Here is a 23,774-nt window from a genome sequence, read left to right as displayed (position 1 = left end):
TATTTTTTCTCTATTCTACCAAGCTTATTTCAACAACCAGACCAAAACACGCCTAAGATTGAGCCTCCTTTATTTGATTTTTGTGTTGTTTTAAATTTTTTAACTTTATTTATAATTTTATTAATTTTTTTCTTCCTCCAAATTTTACTTCCTTAATATATAATAAATATTTTATTATAATAATGAGAAGAAAGCATAGTATCCCTTTCTGCAGAGATAAAAGAAGTAAAATCTAGTCAGGATGAAATTAAAAATGCTATAATTGAGATGCAATCTCGAGTGGATCCCATGGGGGCAAGAATAGATGAAGCAGAGCAGCAAAACAGCGATATAGAAGAAAAATTTATGGAGAACAATATAGCAGAACAAAAGAGGGAAACTAAGGTAAAAGATCACAATATAAGAATTAGAGAACTCAGTGACTCATTAAAAAGGGATGACATCCAAATTATGGAAGTCCCAGAAGATGAAGAGACAGAAAATGGGTAGAAGTTTTAAGTGAGCAAATCATAGTGGAAAACTTCCTAACGTGGGTAAAGACACAGACATCAAAATCCAGGAAGCACAGAGAACTCCCATTAGATTCAACAAAAACAACCATCAACAAGGCATATCATAGTCAAATTCACAAAATACCCAGATAAGAAAAGAATTATGAAAGCAGCAAGAGAAAAAAAGTCCTTAACCTACAGGAGAATACAGATTAGGTTCACAGCACACCTATCCACAGAAACTTGGCAGGCCAGAAAGGAGTGGCAGGATATATTCAACGCGCTGAATTGGAAAAATATGCAGTCAAGAATTCTTTATCCAGCAAGGTTGTTACTCAAAATAGAAGGAGAGATAAAGAGTTTCCCAGAAAAACAAAAACTAAAAGAGTTTGTTACCACTAAACCAGCCCTGCAAGAAATTTTAAGGGGGACTCTCTGAGGGCAGAAAATATGAAACAAAACAAAAAAGACCAAAAACAAATACTAGAAAGGACCAGAGAGCACCACCAGAAACTCCAACTGTACAGACAACACAATAGCACTAAACTCAGATCTTTCAGAACTCACTCTAAATGTCAGTGGACTCAATGCTCCAATCAAAATACAGAGAATACCAGAATGGTTAAGAGAATAAGATCCATCTATGTGCTATTTACAAGAAACTCATTTCAGACCTAAAGTCACCTTCAGAATGAAAGTAAGGGGATGGAGAGCCATCTGTCATGCTAAAGGTTGCCAAAGTAAGCCAGAGTAGCCATACTTATATCAGACAATCTAGATTTTAAAATAAATATAACAAGAGATGAAGAAGGGCATGATATTATAATTAAGGGGTCTATCCACCAAGATCCAACAATTGTAAACATTTATGCCCCCAACATGTATACATCCAAATATATTAATCTGTTAATCACAAACATAAAGACACTCATTGATAATAATACCATAATAGTAGGGGACTTTAACACCCCACTTAAAGCAATGGACAGATCATCTAAGCAGAAAATCAACAAGGAAACAATGACTTTGAATGACACACTGGACCAGATGGACTTAACAGATCTATTCAGAACACTTCATTCTAAAGCAGCAGAATACACATTCTTCTCAAATGCACATGGAACATTCTCCAGAATAGATCATATACTGGGACACAAATCAGCCCTCAACAAGCACAAAAAGACTGAGATCATACCGTGCATATTTTTAGAACACAATGCTATGAAAATCAAAATCAACCACAAGAAAAAATTTAGAAAGACAATGAATACTTGGAGATTAATGAACATCTTACCAAAGAATGAATTTGTTAACCAAAAGTTAAAGAGGAAATTAAAAAGTACATGGAAGCCAATGGAAATGATAACACCATAGCCCAAAACTTCTGGGATGCAGCAAAGACGGCCATAAGAGAGAAGTAGATAGCAAACTAGACCTTCCTAAAGAAGGAAGAAAGGTCTCAGATATACCAGCTAACATTACACCTTAAACAGCTAGGAAAAGAACAGCAAATAAAACTAGCAGAAGATAGGAAATAATAAAGATTAGTGCAGTAATCAATGTTGTCGAAATAAAAAACAAAACAACACAGTAGAACAGACCAATGAAACCAGGAGCTTGTTCTTTGAAAGAATTAACAAAATTGATAAACCCCTAGCCAATCTGAGCAAAAAGGAAAAGGAAAGGACCCAAATAAATAAAATCACGAATGAGAAAGAATGAAATCTTGCCATTTGCAACAACGTGGATGGAACTGGAGGGTATTATGCTAAGTGAAATAAGTCAGTCAGAGAAAGACAGATAACATATGTTTTCACTCATATGTGGAATTTGAGAAACTTAACAGAAGATCATAGGGGAAGGGAAGGGGAAAAAATAGTTTCAAACAGGGAGGCAAACCATAAGAGACTCTTAAATACAGAAAACAAACTAAGTGTTGATGGGGGGTGTGGGGAGGGGAAAATAGGCATTGGGCATTGAGGATGGCACTTGTTGGGATGAGCACTGGGTATTGTATATAAGTGATGAATGATGGGAAACTACTCAAGAAGCCAAGAGCATACTTTATACACTGTATTTTAGCTAACTTGACAATAAATTATATTAAAAGAAGAAAAGAAAAGAAAAGAAAAAGGAAAGGATCCAAATAAATAAAATCAAGAATGAAAGAAAAGAGATCACAACCAACACTGCAGGAATACAAACAATAATCAGAGAATATTATGAGCAATTATATGCCAATAAATTGGGCAATCTGGAAGAAATAAATAAATTCCCAGAAATATATAAACTACCAAAATTGAAACAGAATGAAATAGAAAATTTTAACAGACCCATAACCAGTAAAGAAATTGAATTAGTAATCAAAAATCTCCCAAAAAACAAGAGTCCAGGGCCTGATGGCTTTCTGGGGGAATTCTACCAAACATTTAAAGAAGAGTTAACACCTATTCTTTTGAAACTGTTCCAGAGAATAGAAATGGAAGGAAATCTTCCAAACTCATTCATGAGGCCACCATTATCTTCATTCCAAAACCAGACAAAGACCCCACTAAAGAGGAGAACTACAGACCAATTTCCCTAATGTACATGGATGCAAAAATCAGCCAAACAGATCCAACAATACATTAAAGGAATTATTCACCACGATCAAGTGGGACTTATTCCTGGGATGCAGGGCTGGTTCAATAGTCACAAATCAATCAATGTGATACAACAAATTAATAAAAGAAAGAATAGGAACCACATGATCCTCTCAATAGATACAGAGATAGAAATTGACAAAATACAGCATCCATTCTTGATAAAAACCCTCAATAAAATAGGGATAGAAGGATCATACCTCAAGATCATAAAAGCCATATACAAAGGACCCACCACTAATATCATCCTCAGTGGGGAAAAACTAAGAACTTTCCCCCTAAGGTCAGGAACACGACAAGGATGTCCACTCTCACCACTGTTATTCAACATAATGTTGGAAGTGCTAGCCTCAGCATTCAGACAACACAAAGAAATAAAATGTAACCAAACTGGCAAGGAGGAAGTCAAACTTTGACTCTTTGCAGATGACATGATACTCTATGTGGAAAATCCAAAAGATCCCACCAAAAAACTGATAGAACTGATTCATGAGTTAAGCAAAGTCACAGGATATAAAATCAATGCACAGAAATTTGTTGCATTTCTATACACCAATGATGAAGCAGCAGAAAGAGAATTCAAGGAATCAATGCCATTTACACTTGTACCAAACCCCTAAAATACCTAGGAATAAGTCTAACCAAAGAGGTAAAAAATCTATGCATTGAAAATTATAGAAAGCTTATGAAAGAAATTGAAGAAGATGCAAAAAAATGGAAAAATGATCCATGCTCATGGATTGGAGAAACAAATATTGTTAAAATATCTATACTACCCAAATCTACATATTCAATGCAATCCTTATCAAAATAGCACCAGCATTCTTCACAGAGCTAGAACAAACAATCCTAAAATTTGTATGGAACCACAAAAGACCCCAAATAGCCAAAGCAATCCTGAAAAAGAAAACCAAAGCTGGAGGCATCACAATTCCAGACTCCAAGATGTATTACAAAGCTGTAATCATCAAGACAGTATGGTACTGGCACGAAAACAGACACTTAGATCAATGGAACAGAATAGATCACCCAGAAATAGACCACAAACGTATGGCGGACTAATATTTGACAAAGCAGGAAAGAATATCCAATGGAACAAAGACAGTCTTTTTCAGCAAATGGTATTGGGAAAATTGGACAGCGACGTGCAGAAGAATGAATCGGACCACTTTCCTCCACCATACACAAAAATAAACTCAAAATGGATGAAAGGCCTAAATGTAAGACAGGAGGCTATCAAAATCCTAGAAGACAAAGCAGGCAAAAACCTCTTTGACCTCAGCTGCAGCAACTTCTTACTCAACATGTCTCTGGAGAGAACTATTAGGACCTCATCAAAACTAAAAGGCAACTGATGGAATGGGAGAAGATATTTTCAAGTGACATATCAGATAAAGGGTTCGTATCTAAAATCTATAAAGAACTTATCAAATTCAACACCCAGAAAACAATTAATCCAGTGAAGAAATGGGTGAAAGACATGAATGGACACTTTTCCAAAGAAGACATTCAGATGGCCAACAGACTCATGAAAAAATGTTCTACATCACTCATCCTCGGGGAACAAATCAAAACGACAAGGAGATACCACCTCACACCTGACAGAATGGCTAAAATTAACAACTCAGGCAACAATGGACGTTGGCGAGGATGTGGGGAAAGAGGAACCCTTTTGCACTGCTAGTGGGAATGCACACTGGTGCATCCACTCTGGAAAACAATATGGAGGTTCCTCAAAAATAAAAATATAACTACCCTACTACCCAGCAATTGCACTAGTAGGTATTTACCCAAGGGTTACAAGAGTGACATTTCAAAAGGGCACATGCATTACTGACAATAGCAGTGCTGCTGACAATAGCCAAAGTATGGAAAGAGCCCAAATGTCCGTTGACAGATGAATGGATAAGGACATTACACACACACACACACACACACACACACACACACACAATGGAGTATTACTCAGCAATCAAAACTCAGCAAATGAAATCTTGCCACTTACAACTATGTGGATGGAACTAGAGGTTATCACACTAAATGAAATTAGTCAGAGAGAGAAAAATATCATATGACTTCACTCATATGTGGAATTTAAGATACAAAACAGATGAACATAAGGGAAGGGAAGCAAAAATAATATAAAAACAGGTAGGGTCACAAACATAAGAGACTCTTAAAAATAGAGAACAAAATGAGGGTTGGTAGAGGAGTTGTGGGTGGGGGCATGGACCACATGGGCAAGGGGCATTAAGGAAAACACGTGGGATGAGTTGAGCCGTGGGTGTTATATGTAGGGGATAAATCACTGAATTCTATTCCTGAAATCATTATTGCACTATATGCTAAGTAACTTGGGTATAAATAGAAAAACAAAACAAAACAAAACAAAAAACCCACAACTGATTATTTCGACTTTTAAAATCACTTCAAGTTTCTCTAGTTTTTTATATGGTCATTTTGGATCTTTTATAAAATGCAATTCCATCCAAAGGGAAAGACAAAAAGATTAGATGAAGAGTTTTTAATAACTACTTTAAAAATAACTAATTATCAATGATTTCTGAAAAATGACAAAACAGTCAGCAAATAATGGTAACAGTGTATAATAGGCAATATGAAATTTATTATATGCACAAAAAACACCATTTATAAGGAACTTTATATTTCCCAAAGAATCATAATAGGTTTCATCAAAAAATACAACTATGTTGAATTGCCCCATACTTGTTTTATGATATAGTATTGATTTTAATCACCAGAATACAAACATAATAAGAACAAGTAATATTATTTTACTGTTTGTCTCCAGCACCTAGAACAATACCTGAGCAGATGTTCAAAATCAGTTTTGAATGAATAAATGAATTGTATCTGGAGATGATGCACTATAATCTTTTTAATGTTTGGGATACCTAAATAGTTTTAAGTCAGCTCCAGTTACCAAAATACACCATGCTGTATTTCAAATATCAATCAAAAAGAATTTGAAAAGTTTCTCCTTTTCATTCACAAAATTAATGGAGTTATGTAGGCGAAAAATAATTCTGTTTTTCATGGCCACTGTTCAATAATATTTCCATCTTTGTTCTTTTTAAAATTAAGTATTAGCCCATATAGAAGCAGAAGCCAGAAAGACATAAATTTGATATGTTCATTCTTGTTATGGATCAGAGCATGAGTGCCTTTGAGGAAAAGAAATTAAGTTACAAGGTGCTGTAGTAGTGGATTGTGGGAAGAGTGGAGAAGGACAAAGAGGCAGATTTTTAATCATAGGCTTTAATTTAAATTAGAAATTTCTGCTGAGAATTCCTTTGATAATTGCTTCTAATTTCTCTATCATTTGTCTTCTATGTTTTTAGCTATGTTCATTATGGGGAAGATTTTAAATTTAAAATAATTGTGCATACTGAATTCTCTATTGCCTCAATTTCCATTTCATTACATTCCTTTAATATTATAACGAACAATGTATTCTCATGCATCCAGTTATTAAGAAACATTTGACTAGTCAAATACAACTTTAGAAACCTTACATTCTATTATTTTGGTATTCCATTTTAATGCATTCTTATAGCTTTTATTGCTTTTATTATACCAGTTTTCAGATCTAATTAATTCTGCCAGCGCAATACCTTGTTAAAATGCTTTGAGACAGTAAACAGTGGAGATGTATGCTCTGTGTGTGTGTGTGTGTGTGTGTGTGTGTGTGTGTGTGTATACACAAACGGTTTGATTATTTTAAGTGAAGTGATTGGATGTTGATACCTTAAAATGAGTAAATTCATTCAAAACAGTTAAATCTGCTGTGTGCATTAAAAAAAACTACAAGATCAAAATAAAAATATCAGGAGCTCCATACAACACTACTTTTTCCTAATAATATTCAAAAATAAGAAGTACATTTTATTTTGTACTCAGGAAGATTGTAATCCAGCTTCTAGTTACAAGGAAACACCCCTTATTTCTAGATAGTATGTTAATATTGGCTATCTATTGTATTAATATGTAAGTTCAGCCTAGATTAAAACTAGCTTACAAGGCAGACTTAAGTATCTAGGCTGATACATTAAGATCTTCTCTTTAAAGTGTCCAGCTGTCTAGGTTCCTTCTTTCTTGTGTTTACCACCCATCAAATATTATACTTTCCCTTTAAAGTGTAAACTGGAAGTTGCACACATGACTTCCACTCACATCCAAGTCAAAGACCTTTATCAATGACTATATCTAGCTGCAAAGGAGTCTGTTAAGCAGTGTTTATTCTAAGCAACTCTGGCCCATCGAAAACTTGAGAGAAGAAGCAGCAATCTCTGCCATAAGAGGTGAATACAATAAAAGCTCACAAATTCATAAAATTAGTTTACATTTAAAACTTCTGGCGGGGGGGGGGGGTGGTGTGCCTGGGTGGCTCAGTTAGTAAAGTGTACAACTCTTAATATCCACTCAGGTAGTGATCTCATGGTTGTGAGATCAAGCCCCATGTCAGACTCTGAGCTGAGCACAGAGCCTGCTTGGGATTCTCTCTCTCCCTCTGTCACTGTCCTTACCCTGACGACTCTGTCTCTCTCTCTCTCTCTCTCTCTCTCTCATTCTCTAAATAAATAAATAAATAAATAAATATTTTAAAAAAGAATTCTAGGGGTGCCTAGGTGGCTCAGTTAAGCACCGAACTCTTGATTTCAGCTCAGGTCATGATTGATCCCAGGGTCATGGGATCAAGGCCCACAATGGCTTTATGCTGAGTGTGGAGCCTATTTAAGATTCTCTGTCCCTCTCTCTGCCCCTTCCCCACTTTCACACATGCTTATGTACTAAATAAATAAATAAATAAATATTCCAGTTTGCAGCTGTATAATTCAGAATCTAGAGTCTCCATGTTAAGTGATCATAACTGAATTTCAAAAAGGAAGCAAGAATTAGGAAACAGGAATTTTTTCAACACGGTTTTAAATCTTGCTCGAAGTAATATTAATCTAGTGGAGTCAGACTTTATTAAAATGTGCTATCCAAAAATATTTATCATTATGTTACACTGCTTTCTGTGTTGGACATGGATGATCACCCAGCATCCTTTCTTCCTTTCTCCTCTTTCCTCAATTATCCCAGTTTAATTCACGTATTCACAGAGAAATCCTCTCTGTGTGTGTGTCACATACACACACACATGACAAGAACAAAACACATAGCAGTTACCTCACAATCATAAAGAAAATCAACCTGTGTGTAAAGCTGATGTTGTAGGCAGCAGAGTGGAGAAGCTCAACGAACATGGATCCTTGATGAGAAGACTGAGCTGTTGAAGCAATCCACCTCGATGCCATCCCTGACAAAAAATAAATTTTCTTATTTTAAACCAGCTTAAGCCAATTTTTCAATCACTCGCTCCACAACGCATCCTAACTGATTTATATTCCTAAACAATGCTCTTCACTACTTGCAAAAGCACTGAGCAATATGATTTCTAGAATAAACACAATTCAGAAAGACAAAATTTTAACCAAAAATTGTCAAACTTCCATGGAACAGTTTCATCTACATTCTGAATGAATTTGGATAAGACTAAAATGATACAACTTAAGTTTTAGATGATCAAATCAAAATATTGCAATTTTTCAGAATTTGATTTTAATAATAATACACTAGAATCTGTATAATTTCTCATCTAACCATGTATCATTGTGACCCTGTGAAATTCAGTTGAGTACAGAAACACAGCCGTTAAATCAAACACACATGCCTATTTGTCCAGCACCAAAAAATTGTTTTCCTGCAAAGATATGTCTACCAATGTATTTTTTAAGGCATTTTTTGGTTTTTGTTTTTGTTTTTTCATGTGACTTATCTTTCCACAAAAAGAATCCTGGAAGCTTATCTATTTTCACAGGCTGGAAGTGCTACATTATTTAAACGGAACTACAAATGTTCTCACTTTGCAACAGGAATTGTTCTTAAAGGGTCTTATAATAGTTAGATTCTATTGCAAACAAGCATTTATTTCCCTGACTAAAGGAAGGAACTATTGCACACTATCTGACTGGGGTTTTTTCTCAGCCTTCTTTCTCTTCTGTGACTACTATCCGTGACTTATTTACAATTTATGCTTTGTATCACAAGATACATCATTATAATTGTCAGTCCCATTTAAGGTTTTGAAAGAGAGTGAAAGAGATAGATGTTTGAGACCTCTGAATAAGAAGTGAAGTAATATTAACATGTGATTGATTGAATGTCGGCTGCTTGACTAAAACAGATGATCGATGATTTCTAGAGGGAACACTCTCTGGGCTGAGATGATGTTAACATAACTAAATAAGGCCTCCTAAAGAATAAAAAGAGACATATATGGGCTACTTATAACTTCACAGAGAACATAGCTCTCGGTTCAGCAATTCATCAGAAATTGGTTCCCTACCTATTAAAAGCAAGAGATAAAAAAAAGCATTGATATATCCTAGCATCCTATATATGCTAGCAAATCATATAACCGAATGATGGTCTCATATTAAAACAAAAGAAAAAGTTGATAGTACAGCTTCTTAGTTTTACAAAGGATAAAAAAACAGAAATTGTAAATGTGGATAAAGGAAAAAACGATGCACTTTTTTGAACACATGGAAAGGTCAATTTTATCCTTAGTAAACTTGTAAATAAATGATGTAATGCATTTCACATGATTTAGTAATTCTTTCAGAAATGATCATGACAAAAAACCAATATTACAGTTGGTTAAGAGCATAAAACCAGAATACTGGGGTTTAAATCTTGGCCCTACCACTTACTGATTGTGTGCCTTTACACAAATTAATGAACATCTCTGATCCTCAATTTCCTCACCTGCAAGATGGGGATAATGATAATAATTGTAAAGACCTTATAGGGTTGTTAAAAGGACTAAAGAGCAAATATAGGTAATTATTTAGAGCAGTACATGTATTAAAAATGTAAACTATTATTAGTAATTCATACACATAAAAGTTGTCAATTCATTCTATACATGTAAGACATGTTAACTAAAAGCATACTTTTCTGTTTTTCTATTTCAAATTTTAGTGGTCATACAAATACATGACACGTGATTCTATTAGATAGTCTTATTGACAGAAAAATTTAAACCTGCAGTCTGTTTTCTTATGTAAATATTGATTTCGTCCAGTATATATTTTTAAATAATGAATATACTGGTTGTATTCACAAAGTATAAACACCTCAGATATCTTAAACATTTTCTTTTAAATATATTCATTACATTTAACATATTCCAACCACTTATTTGGCACCTTATCAAAGATAAAAATAAATAATGTTATTTAACATATTTACATTTAACATATTCCAACCACTAGTTGAAAAATATTTTAAACTAGTATACTGAGTATTTTATTTTCCCTTAGTTTACATTATTTTAAAAAAACAACTATTTCTCTTTGACCTAAGTAAACAAAGAATTCATACATTTTAATCGCATTGCTCCCAAAATAATATGTATTGAAGACACCATGGTATTTCCATATAGCATGTGTTTCTCCACATACATAAGTCAAACATTGTTCATAAACATCAAATATTTATTACATACCAGCCAGATTGAGGGCATCACTTGGACTCCAGGTAATTAGCCAAAGAACTTTACAACTGAAAGGACCTCAGAATATGTTGGACAGCACCCTCTTTTCACTGATGAAGAAACTCATTCCCATAAAATGACTCAAGAACAGAGAGAAGCCAAAGGCCACTGGCTTTGGCCAGGCAGAAATTTCAGATTCCTGTTCACTACATTCCACTGTTTAATATTTGCAGGGTCCCTGTCCTCAGGTTATGGCCAAGTTACTAAAAAACTTGCTTTTCTGTAGAACAGCAAATGGATTTGATTCGAAAGGCATTGTTATGGCCATTTATAAAGTTGTATTGAGACCTACAGAAGGTCCTGTCTTCAATTCTACTAAAGATACAATGTTATTAATAGACCAGAAAAAAAAATTGGTAATATCCATAGTCCTATCTAAAGTTTGTGATAGAATCATTATGTTATCCTGATTAAAGAAATTGCTCTCCTTTGGTCAATCTGCCCCAGCTATTATCTGAGAACATGTAATCAAAAAGTGCTGGATAACATGTTCTAACAAGAAAAGATGTAGTTGTGCGTTATTAGAAGATGGTGGCTGAAAAAAAAACAGTCGGAAAAAAATAAACTGCAATAAGATATTCTTGAATCCTCACGTATTTCTTGGAAGACTCACAATTTTAATCTTTTGGTCAATCAGGATATTTGTATTATCTATCTTCATTTTACTTCACATACAGTGACAATTAGAGAACAATCTTTTCTAAAGAGTAAAGAAAAGGGTTCAGCATCTACCTAATCAATCTTTTCTTTATAAAGACCAAACTGTAGAATTCGGTTGGAAATTTCACTTATTTTTCAACTGCTATTTTTAAGCTGAGCCTTCTGATTAATTGCCTTAATATCCAATTATCTTTGTTAATATAAATTCAACCACAGAAAGGCCAAAAATTAAAGAACACTTAAAATGGGGAGAATTTCCATACTTCCTTGACTCCAACTTGACAAAATGGTTTTTTGCTATTTTTAAGACCCATTTATATCTCTGTAATTATTGAAAGTAATATGCACACTTATATACAAATTTGGCAGAATAAGAATGTTTAAATAATTTTAATATGCACAACTCTTTTGTTACTCTCCTCCTTCTTTGCCATACTAGACATACTGCCCCTTTCTTCATGGAATGTTTTAAACATCATGCCTTTGGTTCAAGGAAAAATAGGTAATACAGTTGTTGGTAATGATTCAGATTCTAGTTTTAATGGTAATCAATGTCAAATATGAAAAAAGATAGGGAAAGTAGAGCTTACACGAGGAAGTGGATTGGAGATTCCTCTAAATGTGAAATAGGAGAAGTCTGGGGATCCAGAGCAGGGAGGAGACTCACCTGTTAACCCTGGAAAAAAATCTTGAGAGGGAGAGTATGAGACCCAAGAGAGGAATGGCTACGTGGTCCATCTAAAAAGTTTGTGCCAAAGGCACAAATCAGTCAACTGAACTGATGCTAGATTGACCAATGTTCTGTGACCTAAGCAAAACATAGAAGTAGCAAATAGCTGATAGACCAGCTATTTGCCAGACTATCCATTCTTAATGGTAATCAGTACTAATGGATGAATAATAATTGTAATTCCCTTCCTACCTCCAAACCATAGCACAATCCTTATTGAAGCTTGAGATGGAAAACCTTTGTTTCACCATCCACTGGGTGGACAGGCTGTGCTCGATAGAGTATAACACAAGTGCAGCCAAGCTTAAAAGGCAAATAAGTGACACCCAGGGAAGACACTAGTGCAATATTAAAGGTTGCTGAGAACAGATAATACACACACCAGTCCCAGTGGTACCGTATTTATTTGTAGCAAGAAAAGGAAGAAAGTATACACAAATTCCAATCCTTTGCAATGCACTAGTTCCCCTCGGCCAACAAATCTATTCCATAGCTATCACAGGCAGCGTGACTGCACGCATCCCAATTTTTGCTGCAGTATAAGGACCCCAATCTTTCCCCCAGAGGATATGAAATACAGAAAATTCGAGGTGTGCCTGAGGGCCATTGAAGCGTGTCTTTCGGCAGAACAAAGGAGTGCACTGAGTTTGACACAGGGAAAGATATTCCCACACAAAGTAATAAGCCCAGCAAGGTAGTGTGGGTTCCCTATCTCTTGGTAAGGGATGTACTCCAGGCCAGAGGCCTCCCAGGGGCCAAGCTGGGACTGAAAGACTGCATGCAAGAGACTGTCTTTCTTAACAAGTTTCAACAAGTATAGCTAGATCATGACATCATCAATTTAAGTGCTTTTTAAATAAAACCTTCTGAACACACATTCAGAGACAGCTAACAACACCAACAACAAAATGGTTCCCTCCTCCATCTTCTGTATTTGCTCTTACTCCTTTTTCTCTATCACCACGGTTTCCCCAGTTACAATTGAAAAAGCCATCCTAGTCTCCTACGCTTCATCAACCTTCTATCCAGGGTTTGTTCAATGTACACGGCTAAACTCTATTACAATGTGATGACCACTGAGCTCAAGCCCTTCATTGGGTGAGCTTGAGCCCCCACTTCAGGTAGGCCCCGCTCTCTCTCTCTTTCCCTCTCTCTCTCTCTCTGCCCCTCATGGGATTCTCTCTCTCTCCCTTTCTCTCTGCCCCTCGCTCACTTGAACTCCCTATCGCTCAAAATAAGTAATAATGATAAAAAATAAATAAAACACTGATTAGCTTTAAAAAAATAAATATAAATATACTGTGATGACCATCTACCTGTATCTTACTTTTCTCATCATCCTTAACATCCTCACTTCTCATTACTTCTACTTCTCACTACTTCTAGTCACTTCCTCTCACTAAATTCTCATTACTTCTTGACATCTTACAGTCTGCTTCAGTGGATAAGTGGATAGTGAAAAACAATAACCAAAAACTACAAGTTTCCCCCACTCTCTGAAAGTAGAGTGCTCCTATGAAACCTGTCATAAGCTGAAATGGCATAAAACGAAGAAGCAATCACCATTGCGTAAAAGTGAAAATTCTCTCTGGCTTTCTTTTGGGTTAGTGAAAGCAGATATTAATGTAGGTCTTTCATAGACGCGAACTCTAGGAAAGCAAGGGAAACCTGTACTTGCGTTTGTGCAAAAATCCCATTGATTATGTATGTCCCCATATTCTAGTAATGTTTTACTTAATATCAGTGACTCTTTTGGATCGTCTCTTTTTCTTATTCTTTCTTCTTCATCCTGTTCTAATTTTCTAACTTTCCAAACGTACCCACGCACACAGAGCTGTGTACCTACACAAACATACGTGCACACAAACACATACATACACAAACACACAGAACTGGTTCATCCACTCTGACTTAGTGATTTACAACGACTATTTTTATGCACAAAAAAATAAGACTATTATAAATAATAATAGTGTCTTTAAATACATGATATAAGTTCACCATTTGACATAATTATATAGCCAGACAGGACAGATCGCTTAGTTGACTAAATTCAGAAAATAAATGGTTAAAATGCTGGTAGTTTAAAAATAGTTGTTTGCTATTTTATTGTAGGCTATTATAATTATTTGGAGAAACTACTCAAGCTGGTGGCAGTTACTAGTTATCAATAATTAATCCCCTCTGGGCTCTAAGGGATTAACCACTTCTTAACTTCCTCTTAACGGTTTATCTTGAGCTCTTTCGTTCTACATTTCCTTCACACACATGAGTCCTCTTTCTATCAAAGAGCAATATTAATCATACAAGAATAGAAAATATTCTCATTAAAGCCCTGAAGCTCATTAGGGAAGTTTAAGTTATTCTAACACTTCCCTGATATTGTTGGATCCATGTAGTGAAGAGTGCGGACTCTCCTGCCAGTTAATTGTCTTACATGAGCTGACCTAAAGACTGAAATGCATTTTCTGTGGTGAGTAGAAGATGGAGAGTTGTAGCTATTTTACTAAAACAACTAATTAAAATTTTCTCTGCCAAAACACTATTTTTCCTTTAGTGCTATTATATTAGCACATGCTTGTAAGCATATTATAGATATGCTTCATTTTATACAACTGATGCATTTCTGAAAAGTCAAGGATATTTGGTACCTGTCTGAGGTGCAGAGAAGATTTCAGGCTAAAGGAAGCCTATGCAAAATAATTTGTTAAATAAAATATTCTGAGCTATACAGCTATCCTCAATGGATAAATTTTCTTCTAAAGTCATTGTGGGACACAAAAATAATATTCTGTAAAGCTGAAAGAGCCTTGGCAAGACAAAGACTGCATTGTAAAAAAAAGGTAAGGAAAAAGGCAAAGAGTCAAAAGAAATACGACAGATTTGGCAATGTATGAATGCGGGCAGTGAAAGGAGAAAGTCTCACCTTCAGAATCAACTCACCTAACACTGATTGTCAAGGAATTTCAGAAGTCATCTGAAGTAATAGTGAACAATTAGGGAAGCTGTTTAAGAAAGAGAAAAAAGACGCTTATGTAGTCTACCCAAGTGGAAAGTATACCCATAAAAGATTCCCTCTCTCACTGAGTCAATGCAGTAGAAAAGGCATTCATGAAATTAACTAAAGTGAATATCATTTTTAAAGTTCTAAGCCTTTCAAACTAAAGAATAAATAGCATGATAAATGTGAACTTTTTTTAACTTGCAGGGCAACCACTGGATTAAACAAGCTAAACAAGTATAATTTTCCTGCAAGCCTTTACTCCTCAGAATATAAGTATTTTAGAATATATGGTAAATCTTCAACAGAACGGGTTTTTTCCAAATTTAAGTCACAGAAATTTTTGCTGAAAGTTTTTCTGGGATTAAAGATTAGAGCACCATAAATTATCAAAAAGTTGTACTAAGATACAAATAAAAATTATATTAAAAATGACATTAGCAAAGTTCTGGTTGGTGTGCCAACCAAAAAAAAAAAAAAAACCAACAATTAGCTTTACTAATGCTAAAGCATTAAAAATTTAAAGCATTAAAAAATGTATGGATAATGTCTTCCTCCTGACTGGCCTTGGTGCATTCTGTCTCAGCTGCTGATGACAAGATATCTTCAGGAAAGGCCAAAATCGGTCATCCTGCCTCCAACTTCAAAGCCATGGCTGTTATGCCAGATGGCCAGTTTAAAGACATCAGGGGAGGCACCTCAGTGGTTCAGTCGGTTAAGCATCCGGTTCCTGATTTCGGCTCAGGTCATGATCTCACCGTTCCAGGTTCCAGAGATCGAGTACCGCTGACAGCACAGAGGCTGCTTGGGGTTTTCTCTCTGTCTCTCTCCCAGCTCCTTCCCTGCTCGCACTCTTTCTCTCTCAAAATAAATAAACTTAGAAAAAGACATCAACCTATCTGACTACAAAGGAAAATACGTTGTGTTCTTTTACACTCTTGGCTTCACCTTTGTGTGTCCTGCAGAGATCATTGCTTTCAGTTACAGGGCAGGAGAATTTAAGAAACTCAGCTGCTAAATGATTGGTGCATCTGTGGTTCTCATTTCTATTGCCTGGCGTGGATCATCACACCCAAGAAACAAAGAGAACTGGGACCCAGGAACATTCCCTTGGTATCAGAAGCCAAGCATGCCAGTGTCCAGGACAATGGAATCTTTTTTTTTTTTTTTGCTTTTCTTTTCATGTTTTTATTTAGATTCTAGTTTGTTAGCATACAAGGTAAGATTGGTTTAAGGTGAAGAATCTAGTTTAATTTAGTAAAAGTGGTTTCAGGTGAAGAATTTAGTGGATCATTACTTACATACAACACCCAGTGATCATCACAAGTGCCTTCCATTTAGCCCATCCCCTGCCAGTACTTGTTCTCTATAGTTAAGAGTCTCTATGGTTTGCTTCCCTCTCTTTTTTTTTCCCTTCCCTTATGTTCATCCGTTTTGTTTGTTAAACTCCACATGAGTGAAATCATATGGTATTTGTCTTTCTATGACTCTTATTTCACTTAGCATAATACATTCTAGCTCCATCCACATCATTGCAAATGCCAAAGTTTCATTTTTTAATGACTTAGTAATATTCCATTGTGTGTATGTGTATATATACATATATACATATACATATACATATACATATACATATACATATACACATGTACATATACATATACATATACATACATATATATCCCCTCTTCTTCACCCATTCATTGCTCAATGGACATTTGGGATCTTTCTGTAGTTTGGCTATTCTTGATAATCCTGCTATAAACCCTGGGGTGCATATGCCCCTTCAAATCTGTAATTTGTATCCTTTAGGTAAATACCTAGTAATGGAATTGCTGGTTTGTAGGGCGGCTCTATTTTTAATGTTTTGAGGAACCTCCATACTGTCTTTCAGAATGGCTGCACAGTTTGCATTCCCACCAAATCATAAGAGGGTTCCTCTTTTCCCACATCCTTGTCAACATCTCATTTTGTTTGTTGTTAATTTTAGCCATTCTGACAGGTGTGAGGTGGAATCTCATTGCATTTTTGATTTGTTTTTCCCTGATAATGAGTAATATTGAGCATCTTTTCCTGTGTCTGTTGGCCATCTGAATGTCTTCTTTTGAAAAACGTCTATTCATGTCTTCTGCTCATTTCTTAACTGGATTGTTTGGCTGTTGCCTGTTGGGTTTGATAAGTCCTTTATAGACTTGAATACTAACCCTTTTTCAGATATGTCATTTGCAAATACCTTCTCCATTCTGTAGGCTGCTTTTTGGTTTTGTTGTTTTCTTAGCTGTGCTACATTTTCTTTATCCATTTATCCATCAGTGGATATTTAGGTTGATTCTATGTCTTGGCACTCATAAATAATGCTGCAAAGAACAGAAGGGTGCATATATCTTTTTGAATTAGTGTTTCATTTTCTTTGGACACATACCAGAAGGGTAATTGCTGGATGGTATGGAATTTCTATTTTCAATTTTTCGAGAAACTTCCATACTGTTGTCATAGTAGCTACATGAACTTACATTCCTACCAACAGTGCACAAGGGTTCTCTTTTTTCCACATCCTTGCCAAAACCTGCCATTATCTTTTTATTAATAGCCATTCTGACAAGTATGAGGTGATATCTCATTGTGCTTTTGTTTTGCATTTCTCTGATATTCATCAGATATCAGATGATGCTTAGTTCCTTTGCATCTGTCTGTTGGCCATTTGTATGTCTTCTTTGGAAAAATGTCTGTTCATGTCTTCTGTCCATTTCTTCTGTGCAGAAGCTTTTTATCTTGATGAAGTCCCAACAGTTCATTTTGCTTCTGTTTCCCTTGCCTCCGTGTGTCTAGTAAGAAGTTACTGCAGTTAAGGTCAAAGAGGTTGCTTCCTGTGTTCTTTCCTAGGATTTTGATGGTTTCCTGTCTCATAATTAGGTCTCTCATTCACTTTGAATTTATTTTTGTGTATGGTGTAAGAAAGTGGTCGACTTTCATTCTTCTGTATGTTGTCACCCAGTTTTCCCGACACCATTTGTTGAAGAGACTGTCTTTTTTTTCTACTGGATATTCTTTCCTGCTTTGTTGAAGATTAGTTGACCATATAGTTGTGAGTCCATTTCTGGCTTTTCTATTCTGTTCTATTGATCTGTGTGTCTATTTTTGTGCCAGTACCATACTGTCTTGATGACTATAACTTTGTAATATAATTGAAGTCCAGAATCATGATGCCTCCAGCTTTGCCTTGCTTTTTCAGGATTACTTTGGCTATTCAGGGTCATTTGTGGCTCCATACAAATTTTAGGATGTGTAGCTCTTTGAAAACTGCTGGTGGTATTTTTATAGGGAATGCATTAAATGTGTAGGCTGCTTTGGGTAGTATAGACATTTTAACAATATTTTTCCATCCAATCCATGAGCATGGAATGTTTTTCCATTTCTTTGTGTTCTCTTCAGTTTCTTTCATAAGTGTTCTATAGTTTTCAGAGTACACATCTTTTACCTCTTTGGTAAGGTTTATTTTTAGGTATCTTATTATTTGTGATCCAATTGTAAATGGGATTGATTCCTTGACTTCTTTTTCTGTTGCTTCATTATTGGTGTATAGAAATGCAACAGATTTCTTTACATTGATTTTATATCCTGTGACTTTGCTGAATTCATGTATTAGTTCTAGCAGTTTTGTGGTAGAGACTTTTGAGTTTTCAACCTACAGTATCATGTCATCTGCAAATAGTGAAAGTTTGACTTCTTCCTTGCTGACTTGGATGTCTTTTATTTCTTTTTTGTTGTCTGATTGCTGAGGCTAGGACTTCCAGTACTATGTTATGTAACAATGTGAGACTGGACATTCCTATCTTGTTCCTGACCCTAGAGGCAAAGTTCTGTTTTTCCCCACTGAGGGTGATACTGGCTGTGGGTCTTTTGTATATGGCCTTTAGGACTATGGAATGTTAAAACTGATGAATGTAACTTGTTCAGGGCCTCTCTATCATTGATGATAAAGGCATCCTTTGGCAGATCACTGTGAACGACTTCCTTCTGGAACACTCTATGGATAAGATTCTGAGACTAATTCAGGCCTTCAAGTTTACTGACACGCATGGGGAATTGTGCCCAAGGCTGCAAGACTGGCAGTGATATCATCAAGCCTGTTGTCCAGAAGAGCAAAGAATATTTCTCCAAGCAGAAGTGAGTGCTGGGCCATTTTATGGCCAGGCTGCAGTGGGTAACCATGAAGACAAGATTTCATTTGTACAATTGTCATGCTTAAAACATAAGACTTTAGGCTCAGTGCGTATGTGGTGTGGAACAGAACAGGCCTTTCCTGCAGGGGTTGGGAAGGCTGCCCCTTCTTCCTCTAGAGAGAGTGGCCTGAGCTGTGCTATGGGGCAGGACAACTGATGTGTATAGTAGTGGGGCATCACTTTAGGTTATTTGTTGTTTCTATTAAACTTGAACTGAGGGGGAAAAAGAAATATATAGACAAATGAATTCTATATGGCTATTTGACATCCTTCAGATTAAAATTTGGATGAACGTATATAGTCACAAGCTTCTGTAGGCTTGAGCATGAAAAAGAAACAATAGAAAAGGTCTACATCCCAAGTATCTTTGTAGCTTCCTTAGCATATCCAAAATATCAGATACTTTGGACAGTGTTCTTTACTATTTATATACATTGCTGCTTCATACAACATAGAAATTCCTATATCATAGTACGTGAACTACATTATAAAAGCTTCAAACTTTGCAATTACCACCTATAGCCAGGATCCTATTTTAATAAACATATATAACCAATATGAATTGTGGTCTTAGGCCAGATTTTTTCCTTAAAACCCAGATTTTGATGTAAACACCTGAGTGGGTGACGAACAATGGAAATTTGAGGAGAAAGGATGAGGAGCTGATGAGTTCAGTTTTGCCACATGGTACATTTAGGTGACGATTTTCAGTAAGCAACTGAACTTTCATGTCTGACGTTCAAAAATAAGTTGAACTAAAGGTAAAGATTTGGGATTAACAAATGATAGAAACTGAAGCCAACAAAGTAGTGAAGATCATTCAGATGGACAATATATAGTAATATGAGAAAACATCTAAGGGGAAAAAACACCTTAAAGAAAAAAAACTCACGGGGCGCCTGAATGGCTTAGTTGGTTGAGTGTCCGACTTCAGCTCAGGTCATGATCTCATGGCTTGTGAGTTCCAGCCCTGTGGCAGGCTCTGTACTGAGCTGGGAGCCTGGAACCTGCTTTGGATTCTGAGTCTCCCTCTCTCTCTCTCTCTTGTGCTCTCTACTTGTGCTCTCTCTCAAAAATAAATAAACTTTAAAATAATTTTTTTAAAAATTCATTATTTAATGCTTAGCCAGACAAAAACAAGAATTCCTTACAGAATGACAATTTAACAAAGACTATTTTATATGAAAGTGCATCACATTGTTGCCTTTCATCTTGAGTTTATTTTCTCAGTACTTGCAAATCACACACACACACACACACACACACACAAATGCAGATTTCATAATTGTGGTTATGGTGCAATAATACCATAATAGAAAAAAATGTTTATGAAATATTTACTCTGTGCCAGACACTGTGCTAAGTGTTTTATATACATTAAATCACTTAATCTTCATAATAGCCTGTTCTAGTTATTTGTTGCCATTAATAAACTAAACCAAAACTTGGTGTTTTAAAACAGCCATTTATTATATTTCATGATGAATGAAATCTGTTTAAAAAATCACATACGGTAAGAATTGGTGATACTGTTACTCCACAATGAGTCAGCTGATGTCACTATATGTTATTCAGCTGGTGGATGGGCTGTTCAGAAGAGTCCCAGAGGTTTAACACACATGTCAGGTGCCTTGGCTGGAATGGCTGGAAAGCTGAGTTCAGCTAGCATTGGTAACCCAAGCACCTACATGTGGTGTCTCCAGCATGGTTGTCTAAGGGTAGTCAAATTTCTTATATGATTGGCTAAGGACTCTGAGAGACAGTTTTTCAAGAGCAAGAATTCAAAAAGGGATGAGCAAACACTGCAGAGCTTCAGATCTCACTCCAAAAGTCCCAGAATCCCACTCCCATTGCAATCGATTCATTAAGGGCATCACAAAGGCCAACTTAGACTCAAAGAGATGAAAATTGAACATCACCCTCAAAGAGAAGGGTAGCAAAGTATTTATAGACATCTTTAATCTATCACAGAGCTCTATACGATAAATATGATTATCATTCCCTTTCATAGATGACAAAACTGAGTCCTCTGTGGTTGATAAATTGCCAGGATCCCATTGTTGGTAAGTAGTTAAGCCAGTAATTAAAACATGGCAGTCCTAACTCCAGTGCCTTAGCCCTTAGCTGCTGTTCTAGAAATGGTTGATTATGTATCACATTTGAGGAGCTATTTTGGCTGTCAATCAGTAGATATAACATAAATAGTAACACTGTAAAATCTTTAGTAATCTGAAAGGTGCCAAGTAAATTTTTAAAATATTTTTACATACAGAGCGTTCATAGATGTAGCAGAGGACACAAAATGTACCAACCTATAACCCATAAAAAGTTTACGTTTTAGTGGAGAGAATGAGGATAACAACCTTGGGACAAAGTTGTTACTACATATTGTGAAGTGATCCCTGTAGAATAGTTATAGCCATTCAGAGGTAGCAAATAGGCTGATTTGCGCTGATTCTTTATATAGAATATGCTCTCTGCCATGACTGTCCTTCCAATCCGCTGTGCATGACCACCTTTAAGTTCAAACTTGAATGTCACATCCTCCTGAAGACAATCCTCAATCTTCAAACTCTGTGCAAGCTCTCTGCCCTTTGAACCTCTATTATACATTGTTTACATTTATCTCAGGATACTCAGCTCACCCTACTTTATATTAGTTATGTTTGCACTTGTCTAGGCTCTCCTCTGTTAACCAGACCATTTGTTCTACTCATCTTTGTCCCTTCTTTAGTACACTGAATTTTAAAAATGAATCAATAATTACTTGTAAATTATGTTAAATGTAAATCTAGTAAGGGTGTATTGAATAGCCATTTAATATTTTCAGATGTTTAGTATATGCCAGAAACTAGGTACAGAAAGGTTACTAAAACATGGCCAATGCCGAGGATGCAGAGAAAGGGGAACTCTTTTGCACTATTGGTGGGAATGCAAACTGGTATGGTCACTCTGGAAAACAGTATGGAGGTTCTTCAAAAAGTTAAAAATAGAATTACCCAATTACCCAACAATTGCACTACTGGGCATTTACTGAAGGATATAAACATACAGATTGAAAGGGGTACATGCAACCCAATATTTATGGCAGCATTATCAATAATAGCCTAATTGTGGAAAGAGTCCAAATGTCCATCAACTGATGAATGGATAAAGAAGTGGTACACACACACACACATACACACACACACACACACACACACACACACATAATGGAATATTACTCAACCATCAAAAAATGAAATCCATGTTTGCAGTCACATGGATGGAGCTGGAGTGTATTATGCTAAGCAAAATAAGTCAGTCCGAGAAAGACAAATACCATATGATTTCATTCATATGTGGAATTAAACAAAACAGATGAACATAGGAGAGGGGTAAAAAAAAAGAGAGAGAGAGAGAAAGACAGGGGGGAGGCAAACCATAAGAGACTCCTAACTATAGAAAACAAACAGGGTTGATAGAGGGAAGTGGGTGGGGCATGGGCTAAATGGGTTATGAGCATTAAGGAGGGCACTTGTTGTGATGAGCACTGGGTGTTATATGTAAGTGATGAATCACTAAATTCTTCACCTGACACCAATTTTACCATATATACTAACTAGAATTTAAATAATAACTTGAAATTAAAAAAAAGAATTGTAAAAACAAAGAATGAAACAGGGCCAATGCACTTACAAGAGTTGACAATGTAGTTATCTGTTAAATCTAAATCTAAAACTTAGACTTCAAGGATTCACACGAGTACAGTTATTGGCAACCACAACAATGTCTTGAATCCAATTTAAACTGAGAGATTTGCCTAACACAAATTTTAAACTTTTATTTTTTTACAATTTACAAAGGCCTAAACATTAAGATAATATTAAAACGGACAGTACATATTTTTTGTCCAGTTAGGGGAAAAGCTCTTCCTCATCACCAAGCCATGTTATCTGCAATTTTTTTTAAAGTTTGGAGCTGAAAATAAATGCTAACATTGTACTAATATCTTTATAATATCGGCAATAGATCAATACCTTTATTAACAAAAGTATGTTACTTAAATCCTATTTCACCAATCCTTTGGATTTATCACCAATATATTTTATCATTAAGGTACTATATAAATTTAAAAATCTCTTCATCAAAACTTTTAGCATGATTAATGAAAATGAAATCTTGGTGTTTTCAATTAACTATGATTTTGCAAATGAGGCTGTTTTTTTATTCTTTTTTCATTAAATCACCAATGGTAATTTTCTAACTTAAAAATGAATACCAAAAATTCAGGGAATGTTGCATACCTTTTGCACATAAAAAAATTCTTTCAGTGGACACGAACAACTCTAATTTATCCTCTTTAAATCAGTTAGAATTGAAAGCGACCCTTCATGAAGAACAGTTCCACAAATCAACCTCAT

At 35.6% G+C, this 23,774-nt stretch overlaps 1 pseudogene; it reads left to right on the top strand.

Moving 5' to 3' along the window:
• Positions 1 to 267: 267 nt before the first annotated feature.
• On the top strand, positions 268 to 19,319 carry LOC125910325 (peroxiredoxin-1-like; annotated as a pseudogene).
• The last annotated feature ends 4,455 nt before the right edge of the window (positions 19,320 to 23,774 follow it).

The sequence above is a fragment of the Panthera uncia genome (assembly GCF_023721935.1).
Source record: "Panthera uncia isolate 11264 chromosome B3 unlocalized genomic scaffold, Puncia_PCG_1.0 HiC_scaffold_1, whole genome shotgun sequence".
Lineage (NCBI taxonomy): Eukaryota > Metazoa > Chordata > Mammalia > Carnivora > Felidae > Panthera > Panthera uncia.
This window is presented reverse-complemented; position numbering and strand designations above follow the sequence as displayed.